At 45.5% G+C, this 13,574-nt stretch overlaps 1 protein-coding gene and 1 long non-coding RNA gene across 8 annotated transcripts in view; both read right to left on the bottom strand.

The window, feature by feature from the left end:
* The window catches only part of SHISA6 (shisa family member 6), a 254,044-nt gene that overhangs the window by 32,966 nt on the left and 207,504 nt on the right, over positions 1 to 13,574 (bottom strand). The window lies entirely within an intron of this gene.
* The window catches only part of LOC309361070, a 53,376-nt gene continuing 45,533 nt past the window's right edge, over positions 5,732 to 13,574 (bottom strand). Inside the window, exons 2-3 of the long non-coding RNA XR_014164343.1 lie at positions 7,812 to 7,853; positions 5,732 to 5,816 (exon numbers count right to left, since the gene is read on the bottom strand). This is a non-coding gene — a long non-coding RNA (uncharacterized lncRNA). The remainder of the gene's footprint in view (positions 5,817 to 7,811; positions 7,854 to 13,574) is intronic.

Here is a 13,574-nt window from a genome sequence, read left to right as displayed (position 1 = left end):
AGCTGTCTGCGGACAAATGCCGGCTCCCTCGGCCAGTAAAGCAAGATGAGCGCTGTAACCCCAGAGTCATTTGCGACTGGACTTAACTGTCAGGGGTCCTTTACCTTTTTAGCTCCATATAGCTTTTTGCTCGTGTTCACAGATGCTGGCTCTTTATTAAAAGTTGGCAATAACAGCTTCTCCAAACAATCAGGCACACTACCCAGTGTCCAGTGTCAGGTTGTGATACCGAGGTAAAGGTACCCCTGCCTGTACGGGCCAGTCGTGTCCGACTCTAGAGTTGTGCGCCCATCTCACTTAAGAGGCCAGGGGCCAGCGCTGTCCGGAGACACTTCCGGGTCACGTGGCCAGCGTGACGAAGCTGCTCTGGCGAGCCGGCACCAGCGCAGCACACGGAAACGCCGTTTACCTTCCCGCTATAAAGCGGTACCTATTTATCTACTTGCACTTAGGAGTGCTTTCGAACTGCTAGGTGGGCAGGATACCAAGGACTTTTCCACAAATGGAATTTACTGTGTGTTTGCATTCCCATTTAATTGCCCTCCAACAGCACCAATCTTGAGGCTGTTCCACTGTGAATTTGAGTTTACATGGCAGTATGGGGATTATAGGGTAAACAGAGCTCTAAACCACTCTACCCAGGGTCATAGATCCCCACACCCCCTGTGCTTTTGAGTGGGTGGATCTGCTGCCACTTTCAGCCACTCCTCTTTCCATGCCCACTACTTCTCAAATGCTTTCATTTCTTTTCCAGCTGCGCTCATATAGCTATTTCCAGCGTTCTCCTGAATGGAGCCATAAATATATATTCCTTTGATCCATCAAGATTTACACAAAACCAGAAAACTGTACAAGCAAACTACATTAAAAACTGTGTTTTGAGAATTTAGCGTTGCCTGACTCTGTGCTTTTGCACACTTCTTGGGCAGGGATCTGTGCACATGCCTGGTTGGTACTTAAATTGTTGCTGGGGTGCCCATGCTGCTGACATATCCCCATGAGCTGTCTGGTGCGGCTGGGCTGAACAAATGATGATTAAAAGCCAGTGCTGCATTTGCCTTAGCATGTTTTGCAGCTAACCACCTCCGCCCGTGATTACTGAACTGCCTCGGGGACGTCTGCCTTCCGCTGCTTCTCCCCACTTCCCTGCCTCACCAGTATGCAGCTCATGTTACTTATGAAGATAAGGAGGAATTCAACGTAGCACTAAGGAGAATGTTTTCATCAGCGCAAGCATTTCTGCTGGTCTGACAGAACCACCGCCCTCTCCTCTACTCTGTGTTGTTCTGATTGTTCCCTCGGGAAGGGGGGGGCATGTTGGGGGAGGAAAGGAGGGAAGCCCCATTGTGGTAGTAGGAGTCCTTGTGTTGGCTTTTGCTAGCACACCAGGTTTGCTGAATCTGGCTCAGTGTCTGGAGTGAAGAAGAACGGTAAAATGAGACAATCCCTCCCAAACAGTTTCTCACAGCCTGGCATCATTCACCATGGTCTAGTCCTTTTGAGTGTTGGGTGTCTTCTCTCCCAAGCACCTTAGCAGCTTCCACTCTAATGGAAGCAACTTGTCTAAGCCCTGAGATCCACCAAAGCCCTACTCCAGTGTTTCCCAAACTTGGGTCTGCAGCTGATTTTGGACTACAACTCCCATCATCCGTAGCTGGCAAGACCAGTGGTCAGTGGTGATGGGAAATGTAGTCCAAAAAACATCTGGAGTCCCAAGTTTGGGGAACCCTTCCCTACTCTTTTCAGTCGGAGAGGCAGGTGTAAGCATCTCTGACGACTATGGTGAGCGTGGGGCTCCTCCAGCACCTTTCAGCATGAGACCTTTAATTAAACAGCTCAGATCAGAGCATTTTTGACAAACATTGCAGGATCTGAAGCTGCCTGGCAGCCTTTCATCCCCACTCTTGACAGAAGAAGATCTTTTCAGATGCTGACGTATTGATCTGAACTTTGAAAGCAGCCCTTCTTCCTCAAGGTTGAGACTGACAGTTCTAATTTGCAACATAAATCACTCACTGAGCCTCCCATTCCCAAGTTGTGGACTCCTGGTAATTGATGAAGAAAACATTAAATAGCCCCCAATGGGCCAGCGTTTTACTTTCCACGGAAGGATAATATTCCCTAGAAAACACCCTTCTCATCTCACCAGGTAACTTTCCAGCTTTCCTTCTGAAATTCTCTTGTGCATCTCCACATCCTCTAGAGCTTGTATTTTTTCAGCCCCAGTGATTTCCTACATGTTGATAGCTAAACTGGAATGAAATGGATTTATTTTGATCCATAACATAAAAAATTGCAAGTGTCAGTTTCTTCAGAGGAGAGGCTGCATATTTTGTACTTTGTCTTTGCTAATAAAGCCAACGAAAATGGAAAGCTGGAATATTTGCAGTTGTCAAATATGCCACAGATGAATGATGTGTCTGCAAAGGACAAATGTTATTTTCAGCTGGTTCCATGGCATGTTCATAGAGGAAATTAATTACTAGGGGGAAAGAAAAGAATAACACTAAGGAGATAAAATCCATTTGGTGACAAAAATTAACTTTCTTCTCTTCTTTGGAGATACTCTCTCCCCCTGGTTCTCCTACGCTCACTTTCTAGCTACCCCCCCCTACCCAAAACAGTCTTCACAGAAGAAGCAGAAGCCACAGGGCTGATGGGAGCTGTAGTCCAAAACAACTGGAGGGCAGCAGGCTGGTGAAGGCTGGTTTATGTTCTCAAATGAAACGAGGGTTCTCACATGCCAGGGGCAAAACTAGGCTTTATTTCACCCGGATCAAAGACCCAGTTTGGCATCCCCCTCCACGTACACACACACAGGCTAGGAGCCCCAATTGCACCCGGGGCCAAAAAACCTGGCCAGCCACGGCACTGCACATACTTAGCATTCTGTACTACACAAACAGGAGAAACATGAGTGCAAAGGAGGACCTAGTGCTGCTCAATGCACAAGCACCCCCAACTGGATTGTGTTCAATTATCATTTATCATCTGGTTCAGAAGGGAGAGGGAAAGAACAGAGGAGAGAGGATTGAATCCAGGATATCTGCACAATACGGGGAGGAGGGACGGGGAGCTTATACATATGCAAATAATTCCTGTTCATACGCACCCAGGGAGGTGCACATTAGCATTTACATTGTATTGATTCATGCTACTACCAGAGAATGGTACGCAATGTATGTTATGCTCCAACAGGAATACAGAAACGTAGAATGCTGCCTTATACTAAGTCAGGCCATTGGCCCAACTAGCTCAGTGTTGTCTACACCAGAGGCGGAGAACCTATGCTGGACTTCCATACATACAGTTTCCATCATACCTGATGACAAGCAAAACTAGGTAGGGAGCAGGAGTTCAACAAGATATGGAAGGCCACAGGTTCCCCACTCCAGACTACAGTGGCTGGCAGCAATCTTCTAGTGTTTTGGACCTGCCTGGAGATGCTGAGGATTGAACCTAGGACCTTATGCATGTGAAGCAGATGTTCTGCCAATGAGCTATCAACCTTCCCCAGTCACAGCATTTGTCCTATGATTTCCTTGACAATGGGGACCACTGGGGACCAGTTGGCACACAGCAAATTTAACAGTTAAATGTGCATAGCACTGCTAGATTTATTGCACACTGTGTTGCAAGCTATCTGTGGAAAAGTGTGATGAACAAACAATGATTGAACAAACGAACTGGGCTGCATGAGCACACAATGCCCCCAGGCAGCTGTGAGGGTGCCAGAAGTCTCAGCACTCACACCTTCCCTGGGCCTGGGCCCCACTATTTTAATTTCCTACAATGTCTCGGAGTGATAGTACATTAGGAGCACTGTGGGAAATAAAGATGGTGGTCCCCAGTCATTCAGTGGTAATCAGATTGCTACTGCTACCACCATATAAAACTTGCCAGGGCTCATCCCCTGTGGGAGTGGATAGCTCAGAGTGTGGTGACGGCAACACCAAGGTTGCAGGTTCGATCCTCGTAAGAGAAAGCTGCATATTTCTGCATTGCAGGGGGTTGGACTAGATGATAATCAGGGATCCTTTCCCACTCTACAATTCTATGAGATCCATTTTGGAGGGGCCTATTGACATAGGGTAAGGCCCACCATAAGGCACTTTCTCAATGACCCCCTCAAATTCTGGAATAAAAGAATGAATGTGAGGAAGCAGAAGTGAAAGGGTGGCCCAGAGGGAATGACTGCAACTCAATATTTCTTGTAACCTGGGGAAGCAGGATACCAACAACACACGTGAATTGACTGTAACCTTCCCTGCTTAAGTAACTCTGTGTAAACAGCATTCCTGAATTTTCATCTTTGATTCCCCAGATAAAATATAAGCTGCATTATATCTACTTGCACAGGACGAGGCTGTTGTGCTGAATAATGAAGATTTCTGCCTCACTGTGTCGTCAATTTGCATTTGTGAGACAGGGAACTGATGCGAAGTAAAATTTGCAAGAGTCATCATAACCCTTTGAAACCTAGTAGGCAGTTTCTTGGGTCTAATCTTTCAGGTCATTTGGCATCTTAACAGTTTTTAATATGCCTAGTGCCCTGTGCAGGCAACTGACAAATCCTCGCCAACTTAGACCACCAAGGTTCAGCAAAGAATAAGACGGCAGTGCCACTGATGGCTGCATAACAGGCCGGAATTGGGTGGGTGCTGTAGCGGAAGGGAAAGCGTTGCCTACTGACATCCTCTTCTCGACAGCAGCCCAAGAAACAGAATCCCTCTTCCTTATTGGTTTGGGCAAGGAAGGCAGCAATCCTATGCACACTTCCTGGGGAGTAGTTCCCTTACTAATTCTCAGTAAACATGCACAGCACTGCACTGTCAAGCTTCAATCCTAGGTTCAGTTTCAGAACAGAAGCTCTCTTAGAGCAGATCCACACACACAACCTGTGGCTCTGCAGCTGCTTTCAAAGCAATGGCGTGAGGCTGCTTATTATATGCCAGGCAGCTCCTGATGCAATACTGCTTTAGGGAGAGGTCCAAAGGTGAATCTGATGGAAAAGAAAGTAGCCCCTATGGCTACTGTTAAAACATACCATTATGACAGTGATTTGATTGCAGGCATTAGCAAGGAGTGATGTTTATTTCTGAGCTGTGAAAGGCTTAACTGGTGGTTTCCGCTGATCAAGATGTTAAGCTGAGGGCATACAAATAGGTAATTCTTTTCTTGATCAGTTGGTAACCCTAAAAAATGCAATGGCTTATGTATCTGCTGCTGCCTGTTTTGTGGGGAAAAGACAGTTGCTCAATGGGTGCTCCCTCAAGTAACTCCTCCCCCCCCCCTTGGTAGATTCAGTTAAACTATTCGAAAGCAAAACTCTAGATAGAAGTAACACATGGTAATGAAACGATTGGGAAGGTGTCACAAGGTACATGTTTTTGCCTAAGGGAAGAGGAAACCTGCCAGGGAAAAAGTTGGAAACGAACCCCAGCAAGAGGCTGAGCAGGCAGATTCAAGAATGATAAGATAGGAAATAATAGCTTTAAACTACAGCTGAATAGATTTATGTTCCTCTTTTCAATGGTGATTTAGTGGTGCATTAAGCAGTTTAGGGAGGTTTTGCAGTGTTTTCCTCCAGAATATTGAGTAGCAGCTTCACAACTAACTTGTCCAAACATTAAAACAAAAAACAGCAATCAGAGATCCTTTAAGCATACTGTTTTAAGGTGGTGGTGGAGTCACAAAATAAGTGGCTCTGATGTTCTTTGCCATTTTCTCTCTCTCTTGATATTCTGTTTTACACAGCACCAAGTTCTCATACACTGCAGCTACAGCCATTGCATGGAAGGCAGCATGAATGGTTTCTGATACAAAACTCAACACAGTGGGAAGGAAGTGTGAAAGGAAGCAAAGAAGAAAGGGAAGTAATGTTAAATAGTAGGTTTTTGTATATGGGAAACAACGGGATGCACCTGATGTATTCATACCCAACAATTATTTAGTAAAACCTACAGAGCAACAATGGGACGCGGGTGGCACTGTGGGTTAAACCACAGAGCCTAGGACATGCCGATCAGAAGGTTGGCGGTTCGAATCCCCATGACAGGGTGAGCTCCCGTTGCTTGGTCCCTGCTCCTGCCAACCTAGCAGTTCAAAAGCACGTCAAAGTGCAAGTAGATAAATAGGTACTGCTCCGGCGGGAAGGTAAACAGCGTTTCCGTGTGCTCCTCTGGTTCGCCAGAAGCGGCTTAGTCATGCTGGCCACATGACCCGGAAGCTGTACGCCGGCTCCCTCAGCCAGTAAAGCGAGATGAGTGCTGCAACCCCAGAGTCGGCCACGACTGGACCTAATGGTCAGGGATCCCTTTACCTTTACTTTTACAGAGCAACAATATTTGGTATATGAGAAGAACGTAAGCAGTTTCACTGAATGGTGTTGTGGTTGCTGCTTATTTGGGGCAAAATTGGCCAGGCTTTTTGCAGTTTAGGTATAAAAAAAGCATTATTTTTTATTACGGTCACATGGGCTGCTAACATGAGTCCACAACAGTAGGTAGGCAGTGGTCTGGGCTAGTTTGCACAACACAACACAACACAACACCACACCACACTGTATGCTAGACTTCGGCTTAGCCAGACTGTGTTGACCTTGGAGGCTCCCAGAGAGGTGGGGTGCAAAACTGCTGCAAGCTCCTCTCTGGTATACCACATGCTTGCGTGGTGATGCAGACACTGTGCATTAAAAAAAAATTAAGACATTTCAATGCTGTCCCCCTCATATGTTCAGCACAACTGCTTCAAGTGCAGAAAAGGCTGGGTTTTCATTAGATGTTTCAATGTTTTTTCCTTGAGAAAATGTCTCTCCCCCCCCCCATTTCCCTCTTTTTATGCTCAATAGTGCCACTGAAGGTCAGTTCTAATGTGGGGCTGCAGACAATATTTGTTATGGGCAGAAGATTTTCTCTAATGGAAGTCAGTTTCAGGGTAAGCTCTATTCTCTTTGCAAACTTTTGAAATGTGTGGTTTATTTTTGAGCCTTGAATGATCTGCCTGCACTCATGGGAGACAGAGAATCTGTGTAAAAAAAATGAGTATGTAATGATTTTAAAGTGCATAACCCTCTGCATTCTCTGACTTATAAGACAAGTGATACAAACATAATCAATAATTACAAGACCCAGCTATGAGACTCCACTTCCTTGAGAAATATCAAAAGGGTAGCATGAGCTTTCCTTGGAATGGCCTTGCTAGGGTACCTTCAGTGCAGAAATGGCTAAAACTGCAAAACAAGAACGTTTAGTTTGACTGGGACTTACTTCAACATGATGGAGACTATTCCTAGCTATATTCTTTGCCATTTTCTACCTTTCTCAGTTACTCTTTAAAACATCTCTCGTCATGTTAGAATCTTCACTTTCTACCAACGACCGGGCTTTCAAGGGCTTTTGCTCCCTACAGCATTGTAGAACAGTTGCCGATGGAGATAATTCTCCTTGGAGAGCATCTCAACTAATGGAAACTAATCACCGATTGCTCTGCAGGAGCTGGCAAACGTTTTGAGTTTGCTGTGCCAGCAGGTGGATGTATGGCCCATTTTTAACAAGTGAAAAAGACGACGACGAGGAGGTGATGAAGAAGAAGACTCCTTCCAATTTTAAGGAATGGAAAGGGGTCTGAATGGAAAGGGGTCTGATTGTGTCCAGCTGTAGCTGGCTCTTGACCTGTCTGATATACAACGCAGGAGCAGATTTTCAGATATTTTATTGTTACAATGGCTTGTCCTGCAAGGCCACTTCACACAACAGAAAATGATCTATGGTGAATGTCATATGTTTCATGTGCATAATTAGTTACCATACCTTCCAATATTCCTCAGATGAAAACAGGAACATCAGAAACATCTAAATATCAGAAAGGGGGCAAGATTAGACACGGATGCAAAAAGCATTTTTTTGGGGGGGGAGGGGGAGACAAGTGCCAGCTCATCCTCCCCCCTGAGTTTGGCAGCAGCAGCACTGACAGGGGAAAGAAGGACATTCCAGGCTCAAATCTGAAGCTGGAATTGCTTTCGTAATTCTGGGACTGTCCCTGGGAAATCGGGAGACTTGGAGGGCATGAGTTCCTACTGATTTTACCATAACGTACGTAAGTTACCAGTAGCTTTTTCTTTGCATTTCACCATTTCTCATTTTTATTTATTTAAAATGCTAATAAGCCACCTTTTTTTTTTAAAGTGAAGCAACCCTCCCAGGCAGCTGAAAGCCAATCTGAAAGGGCAATAACACAACCAGATGACTGGCTGCACCCATGTGGCTGGGGCTGACATTTTTTCATGCCTTCATTTCAAGGCAACAAAGCTATACAATTGGTTTCCCTTATTTAAAACAGTGCAGCTCCATAGCAGGGTGGCACCACAGTTTTTGAATATTCCCTACTTTTGATCTGGAAATCATAGCTGTGGGTTGCTCTCTAAATGATTTCTGGCACCCCCTGAGGTGCCTGAGTTCTCCCTGTGTCTTTCTTTCTTTGTCAAGCACCAGAAACTCCCTACCTTTAAGTTTGTGAGCCATCACAGTTCTCTGTTAGCTTTAGATATAATGATTGTGTATTATTATTATTTTTTAGGCTCGAGGGGAAAACTTCAGTGCTGTGCAGGAGTATATTGTAAAGCCTGGTCATAGACTGTGAAATGCACTTGAACCATATGTATAAACATTATTGGAAAAACAATGCCTTTCCAAATCTGATCCTGATTGTATCTATTGACCCACTGCAGTAGTGGCTGTGTCCCTCTCTATGTTCAGCACCAAGGGAAAAGACTTCATCCTATGTCCATCAAGTCACTAAGTTTCTCACTCCATCTGCTTAGCTCAAGTTGATCCTAATTTAGCACATCCATCTATCCACCTGTAGTTCTCCATGACACTGAGAAATGACTGCCTGACTATACCCATCATTCTCCTGAAACAAGATGGGAATGAAGTTCTCTTGGCTGTGGTTTTGTGCCATACTTTCTGAAGTACCTAAGGCCACCTTCTCCAAGCTTGGCCAGTGGTCTGGGATGGTTGGAGTTTTAGTGCAAAACATCTGAAGGGCACTAGGTTGTGGAAGGTGGCCTAAGGCAGTGTTCCCCAACCCCCGGGCTGCGGACCGGTGCTGGTCCGTGGATCAATCGGCACCGGGCCGCCTGAGGAACTTCAAATCATTTCACTGTGGCGGCCGGCCGAGGTGCAGAGCATTGCGCCCTCCCAAGCCCGCCCATTGTATGACAATAGCGAATGAAAGTTCGCTATTGTTACACTGATGCTCCTCCTGGCCAATACACTGATGCTCCTCCTGCTGAGGAGCGTAGAATTTGTATTCTTCTGCCTCCTATGTTCTCCACTCAGAAAATATGACCGTGAGCATAATTTGTGGTTGAGGAGGAAGCATTCAAGCCTGCCTTTCCTGGCTTTAGCAGCCCCTCTCTAACTGCTCATTATCCACTATCTTTGGTGTGCTTCCAAAGTGAGTAAGAATTTGTACCTGCACTTGGGTATGTGTTGTTTCACATGCACAGTGCCTACCAGTGCTAAGAATCGATACTCCCTGGACGTCTGCCAAAGTTTTTGTTCTTCCTCTTTAATCCTACAGACCTCTTTGGGGTTGTGACCAAAGGCCTGCCAAAACCTTTCTCTTTGGACTTTTGTCACCCAAGGTGAAATTTCTTGACCTTTGCAGCAAACCTCAGGGGGCTCACTTGTTGCCTTGAGTTTTCGACATTAATTGAATGCTGTCAAAAGCATTCTGCAAACCAGGCTCACTGAAGTGCACAATGCCTGCCACTTAAGGCCTTGCCAAATGAGCTGCGTAAATGCTATGCCGCAAACATCATCCTTCTTCTTTCTGCTCCCCCATTCCAAGACTCCCTTCTGAGCAGTCTTTGGGGATGGACTGATCTGTCAAACATCCCATTATGGGCAATTCTGACAAGAGAACTGTGACTGTCTCATTTTAATTGGGTCATGCTGCAAACCTAGCAATCACTGCAGTGTTGGGAGTGGCTGATATGCCTTTATCTTAGGGTGGATTCACATGTTCACTTACCACCTCAAAGGCAGTGATTTTCCATGTGGAATTTTATCCTCCTTACGTGCATACAAGTCATATAGGAAGGGGTCATTATTAATTGTATGAGTAGACATACACTGTATCAGTGAAGCAATATTCCAGTTTTACTTCCAGGGAATCCAGTAACCATTTCCCTATGGTCTTTCCCTATGCCTGTCTAGCAAACATTTCTATACAGGAAACAAACACAGGGAGAGACTGTATGGTTCCTTCCTACTCAATCATTGTTTAGTTTGGAAGGAGGGTGACAGCCGAGTAGTAAGGAACCACAAGGCTGACTCTACCCATCATTTATTTATTTATAATTATTATTTTATTCATTAAATATCCACACAACCCTTCATCTGAGGATCACAGGGTGGTTTACAATATTAAACACAAAAATACACACCATAGGAACAAACAGAAACAATACCCCTTGCCACAGTTTAAAAAGTCATAGCTTGCTTGATTAGCCAAAGGTCTGGGAGAAATGTTTTGCCTGGTACCTAAAGATGTGTAACGGAGGCACCAGGCGAGCCTCCCTGGGGAGAGCATACTCCGCAAGGAGTATGAAAGGAGCTTGTGAAGTGTCCATGTCTCTAGAATCAGTTGCAGCAATCCCCGTTACAGGTGAGCCTGTGACTATGATCAGATATGAAATGCATAAGAAAAACCACAGAGCTGAATGTAGTTCAAAAATATGTAAGGCTACCCTCATTCTCATCCCCCAAAGTGTGTATTTGACATGTGAGCATTAACTCCTCCTTTTTAAAAGAATAGCTGTATCATTTCTATGGTCAGTAAAGAGCTGTCAATCTATCCTCATAACCTACAGAAGGAGCTGGGAGTGGAGAAAGCATTGTCTTCAGTTCTGCCAGTTCTCTAATGCTCTGAGCTACACGATCAGCCAACATGACTAAGCGATACCAACAGTTATGAGATCAGCACATCCAAAACACGCAAGACATTAATCTCTTTGCTCGCACAGCATTTTGGCTGAATTTCCTAGGCTGTTGGGTCAGAATCTCTCAATATAATTTATGGACACACCAAACTTTGTTGTCCTATGAGGAAGCCACAGTTGATCTCTGCGTCCAATGAATGCACTAAAATAATGTGAAGGTTTGAGCCTGCATAGAAATCCTGCCCCTGTCATTTGGTGCATGATATGGAAGGGTCAGGTCCCATAATCTCAACAAGCTTCTGAAACAGATCCAATGTTTAAAAGCTGGTTCTTCTTTTTCTGTCTCCTGAAATGATCTAACCACTTAAATACTTATCTGGAAAAACTGTTACTTACACAACCCAATCCCTCCAACTCTGGACAAGCGGGGAGAAGATGGCATGGAAGGGGGGAAGTAAGGCTTGTTGTTTGTGGCATGGCAAAGCCGCCCAACTAAGTTTGAGATCTTCTAGGCTGGAATGATTGGGAAATTATCATGGCCGGGAGCTGCATCTATGTACTTTAAGGTAGTAGGTAGTTATGGGCTGCACATTCAGCAGAAACTTAGACCTGGGGTAGGCAACCTAAGGCCCATGGGCCAGATGCGGCCCAATCGCCTTCTCAATCTGACCCGCGGACGGTCCGGGAATCAGTGTGTTTTTACATGAGTAGAATGTGTGCTTTTATTTAAAATGCATCTCTGGGTTATTTGTGGGGCATAGGAATTCGTTCATTTCCCCCCCTTCAAAATATAGTCCGGCCTACCACAAGGTGTGAGGGACAGTGCCGAAAAAGGTTGCTGACCCCTGACTTAGACCATTCTTTGCAGCACTCTTCCTTCCCTATTCTGTGGTAGTGGTGGGCTACCTCCTTTATAAAGCCCCCTGCAGATCAGTGTCTGCTGCCATTGACTGATCCAACTTCAGAGTACCAAAGTAATCCGTTCAGCGGAGTCATTCAATAACCGGCAGCACCCTTGTTTGCCTTTTGAAAGCTGAAAGACAATGCTGGAAGGTAATTTGGAGTACAATGCAGACTGGCTTGTTCAATGGGCATTGCTTTCTCCATATCAAGCAGCTCACTGAGAGTCTGATGTAGAATGAACTTTCTTCCCAGGACAGAACCTCCTGTGTAAGCTTGTGAGAAGCCCCCACATTCAGTCCAAGGGGATATGGTTTCCCAAGCAAAGCTCACAAGGATTTAATTGACCTTAAGTGCCTGTCTGCTGTGACCTCCAAAACTAGGCATCAGGTAGGGCACACCCTCTTTGACTTCCTTAGTATGCATGCACGTTTGGACACTCAAGATGAGAGAGAGAGAGAGAGCCAAGGGAGGGGTGTATTTATGCAGCCTTCAGACTGCATCCATAGGAGTGGGCAAGAGTGATCTATCCCTCCACTTCCGGCTGCCAGGCATGGAGGAAGCTGGGGTGGCGAGGAAGAAAACCCTGCCTACTTTTGGCTCTGGCCCCACCCACCCTTGGCTCCATCTCTACTTACCACTGGCATGTGCTTCCTGGCTGATTATTCCTGGGGGAGTTTATTTATATATTGCATTAATACCCCACCTTCTCTCTCTCTAAGGAGCTACATGATTCTTTCCCATCTCATTTAAGTCCCACAACAATCCTGTGAGGTAGGTTAGGCGGAGAGGCAGTGATTGGCCCAAGGTCACCCAGTGAACACAATGGCTGAGTGGGGATTCAAACCATGGTCTGCCAGGACCTAGTCCAATACTTAAACCACTATGCTATACTGTCTCTAGAATGCTGCCCTCACCAGGAGGAAAAAAGGGTTTCCCATCCCATCTTCAGCCATGGTAAACTTCATTCCCCTGAACTGAAGTCACATTTGCACCATATGTTTAATTGACATGTATATCACTTTAAGAGTCATGACTTCGCCCAATGAGTCCCATACCCCTCAACCACCCTGTTTTAAATGGGACATCCTGGAATTACAGCAGCCATCCTGGCTTCTGATCGGAATGCCCCATATTTTTGGTCCCGTGCTTTGGCGTGAGTCAGCTGGCTCGTGCCAGAGTGCTGGATCAAAAGACACACGTTTTTTGGTCTCACAAGAGCGAAATATTGGAGTGGAATCTGGGAACTGTAGTTTACCCCTACAGTTCCCAGCACCCTGTACAAACAAAAGTTCCTGGGATTCTTTGCGGGAAGCCAAGTGCTTGAAATGTATGGTGGATGTAACTACAAAACATACATACATACAAAAAGCCTTAAAGGAACAGGACATTGCAACATGGGATAAGGAATCAACCGGAGTCTGTTCTTGTGACACATGGCATTCTATGAAGCATCACCAGGTGGAAAGCACTGATTTGGAACTCCTTTAGCACTCCTGGGCTCAATGGCCGGGGAGCTCTGAGACGTGCTGCATGCAAATTTGTCTTCAGAGCCTTGGATGATGTCAGGAGCCAATGCACCAAGGAGCATGATCCCAGAGCAATATGTAAGACACGATTTCTGACTTTGCACTGCTGCAGGGACATCCCCTGCAGAGTCACTTAGTGGCCTGAACAATTTCCTCTCCGTAATAAACAGAGGCACACAGGGCCTGAAAATGATATA

This window comes from Podarcis melisellensis, assembly GCF_964234715.1.
Source record: "Podarcis melisellensis genome assembly, chromosome: 2".
NCBI lineage: Eukaryota > Metazoa > Chordata > Lepidosauria > Squamata > Lacertidae > Podarcis > Podarcis melisellensis.
The sequence above is the reverse complement of the archived record's forward strand: the minus strand, read 5'-3'. Positions and strand labels throughout refer to the sequence as shown.